General features: G+C 44.4%; 1 non-coding gene across 1 annotated transcript; it reads left to right on the top strand.

The window, feature by feature from the left end:
- The first annotated feature begins 11,602 nt into the window (after positions 1-11,602).
- trnad-guc (transfer RNA aspartic acid (anticodon GUC)) lies at positions 11,603-11,674 on the top strand. The gene has a single exon. It is a non-coding gene; the product is annotated as a tRNA-Asp (tRNA).
- The last annotated feature ends 8,335 nt before the right edge of the window (positions 11,675-20,009 follow it).

Genomic DNA, 20,009 nt, shown 5'->3' with positions numbered 1-20,009 from the left:
TGCATAATATTCCAGAAATGTACAAAATTGGGACAGAGATTCCACATTCAAAGAAATGCAACAATTTCAAAGAAGAATCATATAATCCCTGCAATGCAGAAGGAGGCCGTTTCGCCCATCAAGCCTGCATAGAAAACAACCCACCGAGTTCCTATCCCCGTAACCCCATGTATTTACCTTGCTAGTCCCCCTGACACTAAGGGACAATTATAACATGGCCAATCAACCGAAGACACACATCCTTGGAGTGTGGGGGGAAACAGGAGCACTCAAAGGAAAGCCACGAGGACACAGGGAGAACATGTGAACTGTACACAGACAGTCACCCTGGGCTGGAATTGAACCCGGGTCGCTGACGCTCTGAGGCAACAGTGCTAAACATTGTGCTTCCCACCTGCCTTAAATTTGATTTTATTTGATTTTTGGTTTGGTTTATTATTGTTACCTGTATTAGTATACTGTGAAAAATATTGTTTCTTGTATGCTATACAGACAACGTATACCAATCATAGAAAATGAAATGAGAATGTAGTATTCCAGTCATGGCCAGGATGTAGAAAAAGATCAGTTTAATATAAGGTAGGTCGATTCAAGAGTTTGATGGCAGCAAGAAAGAAGCTGTTCTTGAGTCAGTTGATACGTGATCACAGATATTTGCATATTTTTCCCAACAGAATGTGGAAGACAGTATGTCAGGAGTTTGTGAGGTCCTTGATTATGATGGCTGCTTTTCGGAGGCAGCGGGATGTGTAGACAGAGTCAATGGATGGAAGGCTGGTGTGTGTGATGGACTGGGCTTCGTTCATGACCCTTTGTAGTTGCTTCCAATCTTGGTCAGAGCAGGAGCCTGTGATGCAACAGGAAATAATATTTTCTATGGTGCATCCGTAAAAGTTGCTGAGCGTCGTAGTGGACATGCAGAATTTCCTTAGCCTGCTGAGAATATAGAAGTGTTGGGGGGCTTTGTTATAGCGTTGGCCTGGACGGAGCAGGACAGGTTGCTGTTGATCTGCACACCTAAAAATTTGAACCTCTCGACCAAAAGAAAATGGCAGATCGATAACGGCAGAAAAAAAGGGACAAAATAGAAGGTCTGTGATAGTGTAGAGTACAAGAGAGATGAAATGCAGGAACTGGTGGTGCAAAACTACCATGAATAGAAAAAGAACGAGTGAAGATATCAAAGTAGTGCGTTGAGGAATTGTGCACTGAGGTTCATTGGAACACGGGAGAAGACGAAGGACAGAGAGATCAGAGTGAAAACAAGTGAAGAATTAAAAAGATAGTGGACCAGAATTCTGATCAGAAGTGGAGCCAGAAGTTTGGACTGAATGGAGGAATCCCACAGGGTTATTACACAACCTTTGTTTGGTCTCCACAATCCAGAGCAGAGCATGATGTAAACAGCAAATATGATTAATTGGGGAGACGAAACTGGCCTTTCATTTGGAAGTAATGTTCAAGGCGTTTTACTATGAGCAGATTGGATCGGATGAGGGGGGCGGGGGCGGGGAGGGGGGGAGGGGGGCGTGGGGTGGTTGTCGTTGGGGGTGGGGGGCGTGGGGGGGGGGGGTGGTGGGGGCAGAATTGCCTTAACTGATAGGAAATGGGTGAAGGTGTAAAGAGGAAAATCTCCACTCAGAAAATTGAAAGGACTGCAGAGGGGTGTGGAATTCTAGTGGTGGCAACAATCTAGAGTTGGCAGAAATGACAAAGGATGATGCATTAAATGAGAAGAATATTGGGGAAGATGGTAAAGTGAAGTTTGTTTATTTATTAGTGTCACAAGTAGGCAGACATTAACACTGCAATGACGCTATGGTGAAAGTCCCCCAGTCACGTCAATCCAGCACGTGTTTGCGTACACTGAGGGAGAAGTTAGCATGGCCAATGCACCTAACCAGCACATCTTTCGGACTGTTGGAGGAAACTGGAGCACCCAGACGGAATTCACGTAGCCATGGGGAGAACGGAGTAACTTCAAACAGACAGAGACCCAAGTCAGCAATCGAACCCAAGTTCCTGGCGCTGTCAGGCAGCAATGCTAATCATTGCACCACTATGTCACCATGAGGACAAGGGGAAAACACCCATAGTTTTAGAGGGGAAGGGATGGGAATGAAAAACAGGAAGTGGGACAGAAAAGCTTGACATCCCTGTCAACCTCAGTGGGAGCAGATCATCTGGTGAGGAAACAGGAAAATGGATTACAATTGTTGGTGTGATAAGTTCCATATTCTCTCCTCATTGTTCAGATCCCGAAACTCAAATTCCACATGTAAGATTGATTTCTATATTTCTTTTTTCCAACATGTTATTTTGCTTATATGTCATATTGGGCAGAGTATTTATTTATTATATATTATTTGATTTATTATTGACATAAGTATTAACATACAGTGAAAAGTATTGTTTCTTATGCGCTATAGAGACACAACATACCGTTCATAGAGAAGGAAACGAGAGAGTGCAGCATGTAGTGTTACAGTCATAGCTGGGGTGTGGAGAAAGATCAACTTAATGCAAGGCAAGTCCATTCAAAAGTCTGATGTCAGCAGGGAAGAAGCTGTTCTTGAGTTGGTTGGTGCGTGACCTCAGACTTTTGTGTCTTTTTCCCGATGGAAGAAGATGGAAGGGTCCAGGGTGCGTGCGGTCCTTAATTATGCTGGCTGCTTTGCCGAGGCAGCGGGAAGTGTAGACAGAGCCAATGGATGGGAGGCTTCTTTGCATGATGGATTGGGCTACATTCATGACCTTTTGTAGTTCCTTGCGGTCTTGGGCAGAGCAGGAGCCATACCAAGCTGAGATACAACCAGAAATAATGCTTTCTTTGGTGCATCTGTAAAAGTTGGTGAGAATCGTAGCTGACATGCCAAATTTCCTTAGTCTTCTGAGAAAGTAGAGGCATTGGTGGGCTTTCTTAACTAAAGTGTCGGCATGGGGGGAACCAGGCCAGGTTGTTGGTGATCTGGACACCTAAATACTTGAAGCTCTCGACCCTTTCTACTTCGTCCTCGTTGATGTAGAGAGGAGTATGTTCTCCTTTACGCTTCCTGAAGTAGATGACAATCTCTCATTTTGTTGACATTGAGGGAGAAATTGTTGTTGCCGCGCCAGTTCACCAGATTCTCTCTCTCATCATTGTTTGAGATCCGACCCACTATGGTGGTGTCGTCAGCAAACTTGAAAATAGAATTGGAGGGGAATTTGGCCACACAGTCATAGGTGTATAAGGAGTATAGTAGGGGGCTGAGAACACAACCTTGTGGGGCAGCGGTGCTGAGGATGATCGTGGCGAAGGTGTTGTTGTCTATCCTTTCTTATTGTGGTCTGTAATTTCGGAAGTTCAGGATCCAGTCGCAGAGGCAGGGACTGCTTCGTGAAACACCTCTGTTCAATTCATAAACATCACTCGGATTTCACAGTCTCCTGTCATTTTAATTTTCTACCTTGCTTTATACTGCTCTTTCCATTCAGCCTCCTGCAATGTTCCAATGAAGCTTAATGTAATTTCCAGGAACAGAAACTCATCTCTCAATGAAACATTTTACAGCCTTCCAGACTCAGCACCGAGTCAAACAATTTCAGACATTAAACACAGCTCCATTTTGCTTTCATTTTTCTTTGCAGGTTTTGGTTTTTACCCTCATGTTTATTCTTGTTTTTGTTTTCACTTCCTTTTCAACACAAACTTGGGTTCGTTACCTCCCGTTTAGACTGACCCCACCAACTTTTTTGTCAGTTGAACATTGCTGTACTTCACCGTATTCATACTCGATTCAGTGATGAGTGACGAATGAGGGTGGCACGGTAGCACAGTGGTTAGCACTGCTGCTTTACAGCTCCAGGGTCCTGGGTTCGATTCCCGGCTTGGGTCACTGTCTGTGTGGAGTTTGCACATTCTCCTCGTGTCTGCGTGGGTTTCCTTCGGGTGCTCCGGTTTCCTTCCACAGTCCAAAGATGTGCGGGTTAGGTTGACTGGCCATGCTAAAATTGCCCCTTAGTGTCCTGGGATGTGTGGATTAGCGGGTAAAATATGTTGGGATATGGGGGTAGGATTGTGGTCGGTGCAGACTCGATGGGCCGAATGGCCTCTTTCTGTACTGTAGGGTTTCTATGATGAGAATTTATTAATGTTCTGACAGAAAATTAACATCTCCACCTTCTCCCTGTAACCCTGCACGTTTGTCTTTTTCATGTCACAGCCTAATTCTTTTTAAAATGCTTCGTTTGAACTTACCTTCATCACACTCTCCGGCAGTGCATTCCTCATATTAAGCATTCACTGTGTGAGAAAGGTTCTGTTTGTATTTCTATTCCATCCTTTGCTAATGGTGTTCCATCTGCTTTCTCATCCTTGATCATTCCAAGAGTAGTTACAGTTTGTCCCTATCCACTCTATCCAGACGATTCGTGACATTTAATACCTCTATTACATCTCCTTCAATTTTCACTTCTCCAAGGAGAACAATTCCAAAGTCTTTGATCCATTTCATGAGTGAAGTTTGTCAGTCTCACAAACAATCTCATGAACCTTTTATGCACTCTCCAATGCCATCACATTCTTTCTAAAGTGTGGCTTCCAGAACAGGCTACAACACTCCAGCTGGATGTTTTAGTGTCTTACACCATTTGAACACAACCTCCTTGCTCTTGTAGTCTATGACCCTGTTAATAAAGGGTAGAATTCAATATGCCTTATTAAACGTATCTTACCTGTCCTGACCTGTTCAGTGACATATGCACACGCACAACCAGCTCCGTCTGCTCCTGCACCTCATTTAGAGTTGTACCCTTTATTTTGTATCTCTATAATCTTCCCACCAGAATGAATCCCTTCACAATTCTCTGCTTTAAATTCCACCAGCGTCTTTTCCATTCATTCGAACAACTTATCTCTGTCCTTTTTGAAGATTCGCACGATTCTCCTCAGAGTTCGCAACACTTCTAAGTTTTACATTATCCACAAATTCAGGAACGCTGCCTTGTACAACATTACCTCGATCACTAATATACGCTGATGCATTTTCATAGTATTTATAGCTTGTGTGAATATACAAGAGATTCGCTGCAGATTGAAGCATTTAACGAAAAAATGAAGCGAATGTAAATATCTGTCTATATATTCCACGTAAATGTCACAAATGCATTGGTGTTGATTTCAAGAGATTTTATTATCAGTATTAACAGAAATTAGCAGAAAATGATTTTGATCCATCGACCTCTGGGCTATGGGCCCAGCACACTTCCGCTGTGCCACTCTGCTACAGCACTCTGAAGTTTTGCTGCCTATTAATGTAGCGAGAGAAATATTCATTGCTGTATTGTTATTTAACCCAACACCAGTGTATCGTCCATAGTTGACCTTGAGAATGACTGCTGCAGTCCCTGAGGTGTAGGTACCGCCACAGCGCTCGTAACCTAATAGTTTTCGGGAGGTTGTTCCAGGATTTTGCGACAGTGAAGGTAGTGACATTTTTCCAAGCCAGGATGGTGAGTGCCTTGGAGGACAATTTCTAGGTGCTGGTGTTCCCATGTATCTGCTGCCACTGACCTTCTAGACGGTCGCAGTCGTGGATTTGATTGTGCTGTCCAAGGAGAGTAGATGAAGAAAAACTGTTCCCATTGGCAGATTGGAGAAGGATCGTTTTTAATGTGCTGAGAGATTAGGACCTGGAATGCACTGCCTGAGCGTGTGGCAGAGACAGCATCAAATCAGGATTGTCAGGGGAAAGGGATTAGCACCTGAAGAGAAAGGATTTGCAGGTTTTTGATACAATGACTGGGAAAGGGTCGAGATGAGTTGTTCTTGTACAGGACAGCACACAGACAAAGGGTGTAATGGTCTCTCTCCCTCTCTTTTGTATCTATTCTAAGATTCTACAGGTGCTGGACGCATTCTGTCTCCGGTACAACATAAGTGTGATTATTCATTATAAATCCATCTGAGACACTTTGCAAATCTGTACTCATTCTACCCAGAAGATATCGAATTGAAATTGGGCCTTTTGGTGCACTTAGTACATGATTCCACACGATCCTCTGCTCAAATCTTTAATGTAACATCATCTGCTTATCTCTGAATTTCATTCTCCATCGTCTCATTACCTAGATTTCCCTTCAATACAGCTGAACTAATCGAGTCAACTGCTCCAGCCTATAACAAGTTCCAAATTATACCGACTACATGGGAAAGTACATTAATATTAAATTCTTTATTGGATTTAATGCTGACATCCAATCATTAATTCCTGTTTGATCTGCCTCTGCAACAGGGACAGTTCATGTAAATATCTTCCTCTCTGTTGCAGTTCCGGGTTGCGGCCAGTAGATGGCATCACACACTGGTAGACTGAAGTTTAGTAAGACGTTTCACAACACCAGGTTCAAGTCCAACAGGTTTATTTGGTAGCAAATGCCACCAGCTTTCGGAGCGTGCTGCTCCTTCGTCAGGTGGAGTGGGAGATGTGCTCACAAACAGGGCATACAGAGACACAAACTCAATTTACAGAATAATGATTGGAATGCTAATCAAGCTAATCAATGCTAATACAGCTTCATAGATAGAAACCCGACAGTGCAGAAAGAGGCCATTTGGCCCATCGAGTCGGCACCGACCACAATCCCACCCAGGCCCTACTCCCATATCCCTACTAATCAAGTTTTAAAGGTACAGACAATGCGAGTGGAGAGGGCATTAAGCACAGGTTAAAGAGATGTGCATTGTCTCCAGACAGGACAGCGAGTGAGATTTTGCAAGTCCAGGCAAGTTGTGGGGGTCACAGATAGTGTGACATGAACCCAACATCCCGGTTGAGGCCGTCCTCACGTGTTCGGAACTTGGCTATCAGTTTCTGTTGGAGGGATAGACAGAGACAAAATCTGCTCGGCCAGATAATGCATCAGTGCCAAAAATCCTTGTAAATTCTGGTTTGGAGAAAAAGAAGCTGCAGTCTTAGCTCTCACTGATATTGTCGCAGAGACACATTATTCATCCCACAATCAGGAACAGTGCTGCTTTCTGACAGAAGGGATGGGGAGCGGCGACAGAACATAGAAACGCTGTAGTTCAGAAGGAGAAAATTTGGCCCACTGAGTCTGGACTGACTGCAATCCCACCCAGGCCCTATTCCCACAACCCCACACATTTACCCGGATTATCCCCCTGACACGCTGCATTCAATCCCTCTGACATTTAGCGTGGTCAATCAACCTAACCCACACATATTTGGTCTGTGGGAGGAAACCAGTGCACCCGGAGGAAACCCACGCAACGCGGGAGAAAATGCAAACTCCACACAGACAGTGACCCAGGGCCGGAATGGAACCTGGGACTCTGGTACTGTGAGGCAGCAGCGCTAACCACTGTGTCAACCACTTTGCCGCAGTGGCATTCTGAATGGTCCAGTTCTAATCCGTGTGCAGGATCAGAGGGACCTGAGGTTCAGAGAGATCTTTGAACGTAAGAGGAGATTTTGAGAGATTCGATCGGAAAGTGCACTGAATCCTTGGCTTCATCAATCGAGATACTGATTATAAAAACAGGGAAATTATGCTCAATCTTTACAAAGCTCTGATCAACTGCAGCTGTTTTAGGATTGCACCCAGACCCGGGAACCACATTCTTGAAAGAGTGTGAGGGTCCATGGGAGGGAGAAAAGGAGATTTACCATTTTAGATCCAGCGATGAGGGATTTTAGATACAAGGTTTGGTTGAAGATTTCGAAGTTTCTCTGTTTGCAACAAAGAAGATTGAGTGGTGCAGTAAGTGACGTGTAAAAGAGTATAACATATTGAACTAAGGTACACAGGGGATGTTGCTGCATTAGCTGCGAGCAGAGGGATTCTGGGGATCAGTAGTGAATGTTTAAGACAGGATGTGTAGGAGATATAGGATCCCTATAGTGCTGTATGAGGCCATTCTGCCCAGTGATTCTGCACCGACTCTCCGTCAGAGAATCCCTCTCCAACCCTGTAGCCACAAGTAATTGCCCTACTAATCCCCCTGACACTAAGGGTCAATTTATTCTGGCCTATCCATCTAACCTGCATTCTTGAAGCTGGGAGGAAACCGGAGCACCCGAAGGAAACACAGCCAGACACGGGGAGAACATGCAAACTCCACACAAAGGGTCACCTGGATTCGAAACGCTCCTTCTCTCCTTACAGACGCTGCCAGACGAGCTGAGATTTTCCAGCATTTTCTCTTTTGCTTTCAAACTCCACAAAGGCAGGCACCCAAGAATGTAAGAAGTGGACTTTAGTTTTCGCTGGTTACAGCAGCTGGAGATTTCCCTTCAATTTTCTGGTGTCGGAAACCAGCGGAGCATCCAAAAATAGAACTGACAATTAATATAACCACAGTAGTTATTCACATGGCGCTAGCACCCGCCGCTTTCATGCGTGTGCTAACGCCGTGGGCTAATGGATAAGGTGTTTGACTTCGGCGATCATGATGACGATAATATCAGAAGATTGCCGGTTTGTGTCCTGCCGCCGTCGCTTTATGCAGAAATTTTCTGGTGGTATTTCCGGAAAACCGTGATATGCCTCGTCAGCTGAAAGTTCTGCATTTATTGCCAACATTGCAGGGCGCCTTTTCAGAAAGTACTCTCTTGTTGTTCTGTTCATTCAATTTTCTCAGATCATTAATTTTTTGAGTTCCGAAAAATCAATCTTACCTGTGTGATCCTAATATATTATTGATGCTCCAGAATGGAGCAACAGGCTTTGCAGCAATCGGTTTAGTAGAACTCTGTGGGGGGAATTCTAATCTCCTCAGGAAGAGGTTTAATAAGGACCGGAACGAACTGTTTTTGTTTACAGGGATGAAAGACTGCGCTGGTAATCCAGGGGCCCGCACTAATATTTGCGGATATGGAGTGAATTCTACCATGGCAGCTGGTGAAATTTAAATTCACTGATTTGATCAAAGTGGAATTGAAAACTGGTTTCAGTAATGGCCGCCTCGAAACTACCGTCGATTGTTGTAAAACCTCATCTGGTTCACCAGTGCACTTTAGATAAAGAAGTCTGCCCGCCTTACCTGGTCTGGCCGACATGTGTCTCCAGACACAGAGCAATGTGGGTGACTCCTACCTGCCCTCTGAAATGGCCGAGTGAGCCACTCTCAGTTGAAGGGCAATTAGGGAAGGGCAACAAATGTTGGTCCTGCAGGTGACACCCACAGCCCATAAAAAGTAGTGTCATTGAGAACAAAGGAAAGACCTGGTAAAGTTTTGACTGCTTGCATCTTTCTTTTCTTGTAATCACAAGGCTGAGGTGTGGCCTGATGCTGGGCTTTAAATTAGTGAAAGATTATTTAAAAATCATTTCGATAAAATGGACCCGAGAAGGGCAGATAAGAATGTACCTTACCCTTTCATACATGTCGTTGATAGTTGGTATGTACCTGGACTGCGTGGTTAGGGCTCTGAATAGTGAGGACGGATAATGGAACACATCACACCAACACTTCTGATCCATTTTCCTATTTCCTCAACAGATGATCTGCTCGCACGAGTGCTGATGTGGAGGTGCCGGCGTTGAACTGAGGTGGGCACAATAAGAATTCTCACAACACAAGGTAAAGTTGGAATCACAAGCTTTCGGAGATGTGCTCTTTCATCAGATGAGTTGAGGGAGGTTGACAAACACGGCATCGATGGACACAAATACAATTGAGCGATAATTACAGATTGGAGTGTGGACAATGGTTAGAATGCGAGTTTTTTCAGGTAAAGATATAGACAGCAAGGGTGGAGAGAGGGATAACCACTGGTTAAAGAGGTGTGAATTCTCTCAAATCAGGAGAGTTAGAAGGATTTTGCAAACTCAGAGAGTATGGTGAGAGTTGTGTGTCCTGTGGCTTGAACCCAGGATCCCGGTTGAGGCTTTCCTCATGCATGTGGAAGTTGCCTGTCAGTTTCTGCTCGGCGATTCTACTTTGTCGTGTGCCATGAAGATACCCAAAGATCGGAGGCTAAGTGGCCTTGACTGCGGAAGTGTTCCCCGATTGGAAGGCAATACTGCAGCTTGGTGAGGCCGCACGCACTTTCCGATGGTCGAGTGATAAGGATTCGGCGCTTTTCACCGCCGTGGCCTGTGTTCGATTCCCAGCCAGGCAAGCTACTTTCCATGCCCAAAACAAAGGAATTTCATTCCCAAAAGAAATTTGGTATGTCAGCTATGATTCTCACCAGCGTTTACAGATGCACCAAAGAAGCATTCTTCCTGAGTCTATCACAGTTTGGTATGGATCCTGCTCTGCCTCATACCGCAAGGAACTACAAAATGTTATAAATGTAGCCCAATCCATCACGCAAACCAGCCTCCCATCAATTGACTCTGTCTACACTCCCCGCTGCCTCGGCAAAACAGCCAGCATAATTAAGGACCCCACGCACCACGGACATACTCTCTTCCACCTTCTTCCATCGGGAAAAAGATACCAAAGCCAGAGGTCACGTACCAACCGACTCAAGAACAGCTTCTTCCCTGCGGCGATCAGACTTCTGAATGGACTTATCTTGCATTAATTTTATCTTTCTCTCCACTCTATCTATGACTGTAACACTACATTCTGCACTCTCTCCTTTCCTTCCCTGTGAACGGAATGTTTTATCTGTCGAGCGCGCAAGAAGCAATAATTTTCACTGAAGGCGAAAACATGTGACAAAAATAAATCAAATCAAATCAAGTGAAATGAAACAACTGATCAGATCACATCAGACTCTGGCGAAAGGCGTGTTTTTGCGCTGCAGGGATTACGTGGTTCTATGTTGCAGACACTGCTTGGAAATCTGTTTGGTTTTCGAATCCGTGGCCGAACCGTGGACAGTAGAGCTTTAATTGAGCTTCTTAAAATTATCATCGGAGACAGAGAATAATTAACTTCAACTTCATGAGTTCAGAAACGGGTTGGAAACTTCGCTCATTTTCCAGTGGCTCACAGAAATATGCACCAATAATATTTTAACTGAGGCAGCTTTGAGCAAATGTATCTATATCAGACAACTGATGAGATGGTCAAAGCCACAGAAATAATTTTTCCATGATCCTGTGAGATTGGGGATGATATTTTCTGTTTTTGCTCAATCCGCACCTACCTCGGGCAATACAAAAGACAATAGAATTAAAGAAAAGCATCTGAGCTGTAAAGCACTTTGGAAGTTCCAGCAGTTTGGAGAAAAAAAACGCATTTCGAGACAAGATAAAAGCAAAATACTGCCGCTGCTGGAATCTGAAACAACAAATGAAAATGCTGGAACATCTCAGCATGTCTGACATCATCTGTGGAGAGAGACGAGCTGAGATTGTCCAGATTGTTCAGATTTCAACACAGGCCGTCTTTCCTCCAGAATTAATAAGAACATGCAGTTTGAAATGAACGGCAAACGCACCTTTCTGTCTCCGCTTGATTCTTGTTTTTTTCATGCATCCATCTCATTCTCTTTCTTGCTAATCCAAAAATCGGTTGGTGAAAGCCGCTGTTTGCTGCATTAAATGGGACTCCGTATTGGAGAAACGAACTGATCTCGTCCGAACTCAGTTGTCGCTCTGAATGTGTAAGTGGCAAGTGTACAGTACGCAAAGCATCGCTTCCTCGTTAGTATAGTGGTTAGTATCCCCGCCTGTCACGCGGGAGACCGGGGTTCAATTCCCCGACGGGGAGCTTGTTGCATTTTTATTATGTCACATTGTACACTCTGGTCGACTGAAGTTTGGACATCAGAGAGGGACATCACAGACAAAAATTGTTCACATTATATTGAACCTGGGACGGTGGAATTTCGAAATACTACATCTGTTGGCCATATCATTTTGAAATCTAGCCGTACCCTGTAACTAAATTAAATCATTTAAATTATGATAAATCAGCAAGGCTATGTTTTTTAAGTGAATGTATTAGTGCCGGTTGGCATTTTATTTTGAACCAAGTGGCATTTTGAATCACTGTTGTTGAGGATAGTAAGAATTGAATATCCAGCATGCAGTCTGCATTGCACCTTTTGCTTGTACAGTGAGCATTAAACGCTTAGCACTCCCACTTTCCGATGTGCCTTCACCCGACAACATCTCCCTACTCCGTCTCACAAGCAGCCAACGTCGCACCTCCACTTTGTCTTTTGCCCATGGGAGGCTTATCGTGCCCAGTCCCCATTGTGTTTCACTTTGCTCAGTTTTATTGCCCAGATTGCATACAGTTCCAACTTTTCTATTCTCCATTAATAATAAATGAATAAATAGAAACATCCCTTGATTAAACACTGTCAGCTTTTAGGGGGTCATTTTCATGAAGTGCTGTGTGTGATTCCCGCCTTTATGCTTCTGTACAAATTCAGTCAAAGGAAAATTACCCAAATATATCTTCAATTCTGCTTCTCACTCACAAAGAACTGAATGGGCGACAGATACAGTTTCAATAGTAGCTTTAAAAGGTAGAGAATGGATTTACAAATTTAAAATCCAAGGGCGACATCAATGCCTGAAGTGGTTTTCAGGCTGTGGCGACGAGAATAACAATGCACATTCTCAAATTTGGATTGTTCAGAACTATAGAATGAAGCCTCCATTGTGGATGAAAGGAAACTTTAAACTGTGCAGCTGTGCTGTGCTTCAGGAGCTTGTTTTCCAGAAAGCTCCATTAATCGAAAATGCTGCCTCATCCGCTGAGCATTTCCAGCATTTTCTGTGTTTGTTTCAGATTTCCAGCTTCCAGCTTTGCGTTGTGTTCTGTGCAGATGTTTCACTGGAACAGGGAACAGGTTCTGATCAGCCCTGTGACAGATAGAGTAGAATGTGTCTCCCGACTATCAAACCTGCGAGATTTGCTTCCTGTTCTCTTTGTATAGTGGTTCTCATTTGAAGAATTCTTCTGACATGCATCATGCGGCTTCTTCATTGTTTCGTTATCTTTTCTATCTTCCTCATCATCCAGCTCTGGCTTTGGTTCCCCTCCCTCTCAACCTGATTGGAATGTACCGAGTCTGTACCTGAAACATCTCCTGAAAAATCACCCATTGTCCTGTTACAGTTTTTCCTGTCAGATTTTGGCTCCATTTTACTCTCGCTCAATCCCAGCTCCTCCCATTGAAGTTAGTCCTCTTCCCATTCAGAAGTGCTACTTTAGATTGTTCCTTGCTAATATCAAGCTTGTGATACAATGATCACTGTTACCCAAGTGACTACCCACAGACACTGGGATCATGCAGTCAACCTTCCTGTCAGTCTGTGTGAGAATGGAATTAATTCTGTATCTGCAATGCCTGATCTGCCTCCAGATTTGCTGCTCTATTTCTTTGTCACCACACCTACCTTTTTCCCTTCTCTGTCTTTTCTCTTCACATTGTATTGAATAGCAATCGCCCGGTTCACTCCATTTCTAAGCCACATTGTCATCATTGCCAGTGTATTGTATTCCCAAATGGCTATTTGTGCTTCTAACTCACCAACCTGATACACCACACTGTGTGATTACACACATGCATTCTAAACCTGTCCTTGTATTCCTCTTAGATTCCTTCTTCATCTACTCTGATCTTATATGGCCCTACTTCTTCCTCTCGATATTCCTCCTTTCTACTTCTATACACTGATGTCTATCCCCCTGCCAGGTTAGTTCAGACCCTCCCCATCCACACGAGTGACCTCCCCATGAGGACACAGGCATTGAGTATAGAATCATGCAAGTTATGCTGAGCCTTTAGAAAGTTTTGATTGGACCACAGCTGCAGTATTGAGTCCAGTTCTGCTCGGCACCCTTGAGGAAACAGGTGAGGATCATTCAGCTGGTGCAGAGGAGATGAACCAGAATGGTTTCAGCAATGAGGCTTTTAGCCACAAGGTTTGGTTGGAGAAGCTGGGGTTGATCTTTTTGGAGCAAAGCAGATTGAGGGGGAGATCTGATAGAGGTGGACAGGATTATGCCAGGTGTAGATCAAGTAGACAAAGAAATGCTGATCCCATTCGCTGAGAATGCAAGGACTAGGGTGCACAAATTGAAGATTTTGGGATGAGACAGAGAGGGGATGTGTGTGGAAGAACTTCTCATGCAGCGAGTAACAACCTGGAAGTCGCTGCCTCTGAGGGTGGAAGCAGAGATGATGAATAGTTTGAAAGATGAATTGGGATGGACATTTGAGGGAAATAAACTGATAGGGCTCTGGGGATAGAGCAGGGGAGTGAGACTGACTGGATTGTTGCATGGAGAACCAGCATGGACTGGATGTGGTTCCAGAGATAAATTTTTAATCCACAATCAGTCAGAGCAGGAGAGACAGACATTGTTTCCATGTCACCCCAACTCAGTACCACTGACAGAGAGATAGATAAATCCCAGTCCAAATTCTCACCCACTATCAGATTGTCAATGTGTCAGTCCTAAAATATTGCAGCATTGGTTGCAATTAAATTAAATGCCAGATACAACTGAATGATAGGATAACCTGAGACACCAACTGTGATCATTAAAATAAGAATACATATAAATTTGATGAGTACAGATTGAGATACAGATCACATACCCAACCTGATGCCTCATAGAGTGTATGGCAGATATTATATTCTAACAGTGAAAGCTAAGCTCAACATTCAAGTATAAAGTTCTTACAACCAGAGTGAATGATGAAAGCATCAATTTGATTAATAAAATTTGAATAACACTTTCTTTGACTTTGCAACGATTGTGAGATGAAAAGATCCATGGTCCTTCCCAATTGTGTTCAAATAGAAAGTGATTTAATACTCGGCCAAATTCTCAATAATTCCATTAAAACCCACAGCATTAATGGTCTGTTTCTGTGCTGAAATTTCAACGTGGAATGAACTCAGATTGTTAAACAGTCACAGAGCCTGAGGTTATGTAATGAATCCCACACTGTCAGAGCAGCAGAGACGACAGATTCAGAATCATTCTCGAGCACATGTTCATTACCAGACACTGACAGAGACAGACTGTTACTGAACTCACTGACAGAACCTGATCCTGAATGACCCTAATCAATCTGACACACATATATGGTCCCACTGACATGGTCAGAAATCATCACAAATGTGCACAAACAGCACATGTTTCTTCAGAAGGAACTCTTCAAAATGCAGCTAATGAAAATACAACAAAACTTACTCCAACTTATAAATCAAAGAAAGGGTTTGATAAAGAAGCATCATTACTCCAAACTCGGGGTCTCGCCTGGGCCAATCCAAGCTCTCCAAAATTCTGCACAGTTCCTTATTTACAGTGAATCAGCTGGTCAGCTGACTATTACATCACTCTAATTGGTTCCATGGTTTACTGGGTCAGCTGACCCTTAAATCTTGTTCCCATTAGTCTCATTACATCCAATCAAAGTTGTCACCGGTTACATTCTAACAACATACACCCATTAAAGAGTGGGAGTTACAGACCCACATTTTCAAACGGGTTTTCCACATTCCCACGGAGGATCACTGAATTATATTAAAATAATCCCACACTCACATCCAGCACCAGATCCTGACAGACACAGCATGAATTCCACATTCACATACAGCACCAGAATCTGATATGCGTAATCAACATAGTCAAACTCACAGAGAGACACACTTGTTACACGACTGAAAGAGGATTTTTGGCCTGTCAAGTTCTGGCTCTCCAAGTGAGTAACACATCTCGGGCCATTCATCCACCTTCTCCCCACATCTCTGCACATTCTTCATTTTCAGGCAATAATCCAATTCTTTCTTGAAGGCCTCGATTGAAGCTGCCTCTCATGCACTGTCAGGTCCCACATCCCAGACCATAACCACTCGCTGTTTGAAAACGTTTCTCCTCATGTATCCATTCCTCCCTTTCCCAATTCCCGTAAATCTGTTCCCTCTGCTTCTCAACCCATCCAACAATGGGGACAGTTTTTCTCTGTCAACTCTGTCCAGACTCCCCATGATTCTGAATACTGTTATCAAATCTCCTCTCAATCTTCTCTGCTCCAAGGAACGTGGTCCCAACTTCACCAGTTTATCTCAATAACTGAAGTTCCTCATGTTTCACAATGTGTCTCACTTACACAGGCCAGAGGCAGCATATAATTATATGCAGGGCCCTGACAATTGATCCCAATCTCACAGACAGGACCACCAACTGACAGAATTAATCCCACTCTCACAAACAGCACTGAAGTTAAACAGCTGCAGAATTGGTGTCAAAGATGCCCAGATTTTGAGAATGATCTCCACATTCCCATTCAGTGCCAGTAGCTGACAGATACAGACTGAATTCCACTATCATATTGAGCAGCAGAGCACATTCAATGCCACAGACTGAAAGATATCCAATCAACATCACACTGATTCACACTGCCAGAGACTGACAAATACAGGATGAATCTCACAGATGGTTACATAGACTGATAGGTACAGAATAAACCCAGCCCCCTCAAAGTGGCCGAGAAGGACAGCTACAACATTAATCCCAAACTGGCATATCATCCCAGGGAGTGGATGAATCCTGCACTCACTCTCAGCCCCCACTAACTGGCAAATACACAATGAGTCTCCAACACTACCACAGACAGAATGACTCCATCAGTCGCATAGTCCCCGTGACTAAAAGATACAGAATGATCCTCACCTTCACACCCGAACAGAGAGTAAATCCCACACTCTCGCACTGTATCAGCGAGTGAGTAAATCCCACACTTCACACACTGTATCAGACAGAGAGTAAATCCCACACTCTCACACTGCATCATCCAGTGAGTAAATCCCTCACTCTCGCACTGTACCAGAGTGAGTAAATCCCACACTCGGATACTGTATCGAAGTTCCAGGGACCCAGGTTCAATTCCACCTTGGGTGATTGTCTGTGTAAAGTTTGCACATCCTCCCCTTGTTTGCGTTTCCTCCCATGCTCCAAATGTTAAGTGGATTGACCATGCTAGATTAAGTGTCCCAAATATATTGGTTAGGGGGATTAGCAGGATAAAGATGTGGGGTTACCAGGATAGGTTCTGGGTGAGATGCTGTGTCAGAGTCTGTGTAGACTCGATGGGCCAAATGGCCTTCATCTGCACTGTAAGGATTCTATGACAGTTAAGGCTGAAATAGACAAACTTTGGTTTCTCAAAAAATCAAGGAATAAAATGAGGTTGAAGCTGCAGATCTGAAACACTATAAGCTGCTACTACGCCCACATCTGGAGCCTGAATCCACAGTTTGGAATCCACATTTTCAAAGAGAAATACAGCTCATAGATTGCAAAGACATGTTACCAGGAAAATGGAAGGAATGTGGGGAATATTTTATGAGGGATTAAGAGATTTTGGATTGCAATCTTTAGAGAAGGCTGATTTATGGTTCAGTTCAAGTTTATAAATTGATACATTTTAATTTGACATGGAAGTACTCGATGAAAGGTCTGGTACGGGGAAGTTCCGAACAACAAAGGGACCTTGGCGTGTTTGTTCATAGATCTCTGAAGGCAGAAAGGCAGGTTAATAGTGTGGTGAAAAAGGCGTATGGCACATTCACCTTTATCAATCGGGGTATAGATTACAAAAGCAGAGACGTCATGATTGTGGTGAACCACTGTTACTACATGTATGTACCTGGACACACCCATGCTGCACCTGGCCCGAGACTCCTCCCTTTCCACCTGGGACCCCTCCCTTTCCACCCAGAGTGGGGTATAAAGGTGATGGTCCCTCCTTCTTGCCTCAGTTCAGACCAGGTCAGCTAAAAGGGTGTGCTCCTGTTCTCAGAGAATAAAAGCCTATTAGTTTTCCCTCACTCTCAGAAGTCTCCGCGTTGTAATTGATAGTGCATCAATGATGTATAGAGCTTTGGTGAGGCTACAGCTGGAATTGTGTGTGCAGTTCTGGTTGTCACATTATAGAAAGGATGTGACTGCATTGGAGGGGATGCAGTGGAGATTTACCAGGGTGCTGCTTGGGATGGAACATTTAAGTTATGAAGAGAGGTTGGATACGCTTGGGTTGTTTTTGTTGAAGCAGAGAAGACTGAGGGGGCAACCTGATTGAGGTGTTTAAGATTGAGGGGAATGGACAGGGTGGATAGGGAGCAGCTGTTCCCCTTAGTTGAAGGGTCAGTTACGAGGGGACACAAGTTAAAATTGAGGGGTGTGAGGTTTAGGGGGGAGTTGAGGAAAAATGTTTTTACCCAGAGGGTGGTGACAGTCAGGAATGCACTGCCTGGGAAAGTGGTGGAGGCGGGGTGCCTCACATCCTTTAAAAAGTACCTGGATGAGTACTTTGCATGCCATAACATTCAAGGCTATGGGCCAAGTGCTGGCAAGTGGGATTAGGTGCCCAGGTCAGAGCATTTCATGCATCGGTGCAGACTTGATGAGCTGAAGGGCCTCTTCTGCACTGTAATATTCTGTGATACATGGCCTTACTACCCAAGCTTGAAAAGTTCTTTACTCACAGTTACTGTATTTTGTGTGTCATAATAAACTATTCATGTCTCAATAGTCAATTTGTTTATCCCACATAGAATTGTTGATATTTCAAAAGCGTTGCCTGATTCTGTGGTGAATGCTGAAAATGCAGTGACTTTTGGAAAACCTGTCAGAAACATAGTGTGATTTCTATTTATGTATTGTTTGATGTTGTTGCCGTTCTTGTTTTTAACACTGTGACTGTGTGGCAATCAAGATAAATAAATGAGTCATGATCGAACTGAATGGTGGAAAAGAGTCAATGTGCCTTGTGGGGGGCCAAGGATAGATCCTTGGGTGATTCGGGAGGTAACAGCACAGGAGTGGGAAGAGAAACCATTGCGGGTGATGTTGTGCTTACGACCAGAAAGAGAAGAATGGAACTGGGGAGTGCCATCTTACCCAGCTGAACAATCTCTCCACCTGTCCCCCACTATTGACATAGTTGACTGCACCATCCTGCTCCAATACCTTCCCACTGTCAGGTCAGTGTTCACAGCAGATGAAGATGTTAATGTACCTGACAACCTGAGGAAACTAATGATGAATGAAGGGCTGGGCCTCAGGAAACGAGTGTAGAGAAAGCTGGAGTTCTCAATCATCTTAATCTCGGGCGGCAGCTCCTCCATCTCAATGTGTGTGGTGAGATCAGGCCATTCTGCTCAGTCAGGAACACCCAGACTGACTGCAAGAGAGAGAGAGGCTGCAATTAGAACCAAACAATGAGGGAGACCCACTGAGAGTAACCAAGCCCTGACCCCACACAGGGCACTGGAAGATCCCAGTCTCTGTGCTGATTGGTGTGACGGGGTTTGCAGCGCCGAGACTGGGGAGCTGCAGCGTGACATGTTTACACAGGAAGCCGCCATTCGAAACCCTGAGCTGCGGATTGACAGCCGGGCGAGGCGCGATTCCCGCTCCCAAAACCCTTCCCCCATCCGAAGCCCCACCGCCGGCTCAGGATCTGGGCCCGGGGACTGAAGTCATTGGCCGGACATTTACCGCCGCCCGGTGTCTGATGGGACCAGTGTGTACCCCCGCCCTCTGTCCAATCACAGTCACCGACCTGTGACCGACAGCTGGGAAAACCAATCAGAAATTGAGCCATTTCTGTTATCCAATAGACGCTCTGCGCTGATGGAGTGATGGCTGCATCATCCAATCAGTGAGCTCAGACTGTCTGACATGTGCGCGAACAATGGAAATGACGTTTTAATCTTGACCAATAGAGCGACATGCTTCACACAACACCCGCCCGCATCACGATTGACATCGGCCTGAACCAATCGAAGAACGCCGCTGTAACACATACCCCAATCGGAATGCGGCGCTGATGTTCGGCTCCAGCAACGTCACTCCCAGCCCAGCGTCATTGCGTCATACAATTCGATCCGCGGCTAAAACCAATGAGAAATCAGACAGCTGGAGGCGGGTGAAGAATCCTTAAAGCGGAACCGCTATTAGAATTACCGTTGTACAACTCTAATTTACTTACGATAGTTAAAGCAACAACAGGATTGGTGAAAGTCAGAGCGTGAGAGAAGTAGAACTCGGGGGAAAGGAAGGAGGAAAT

Source organism: Mustelus asterias, unplaced genomic scaffold, assembly GCF_964213995.1.
Source record: "Mustelus asterias unplaced genomic scaffold, sMusAst1.hap1.1 HAP1_SCAFFOLD_35, whole genome shotgun sequence".
NCBI lineage: Eukaryota > Metazoa > Chordata > Chondrichthyes > Carcharhiniformes > Triakidae > Mustelus > Mustelus asterias.
This window is presented reverse-complemented; position numbering and strand designations above follow the sequence as displayed.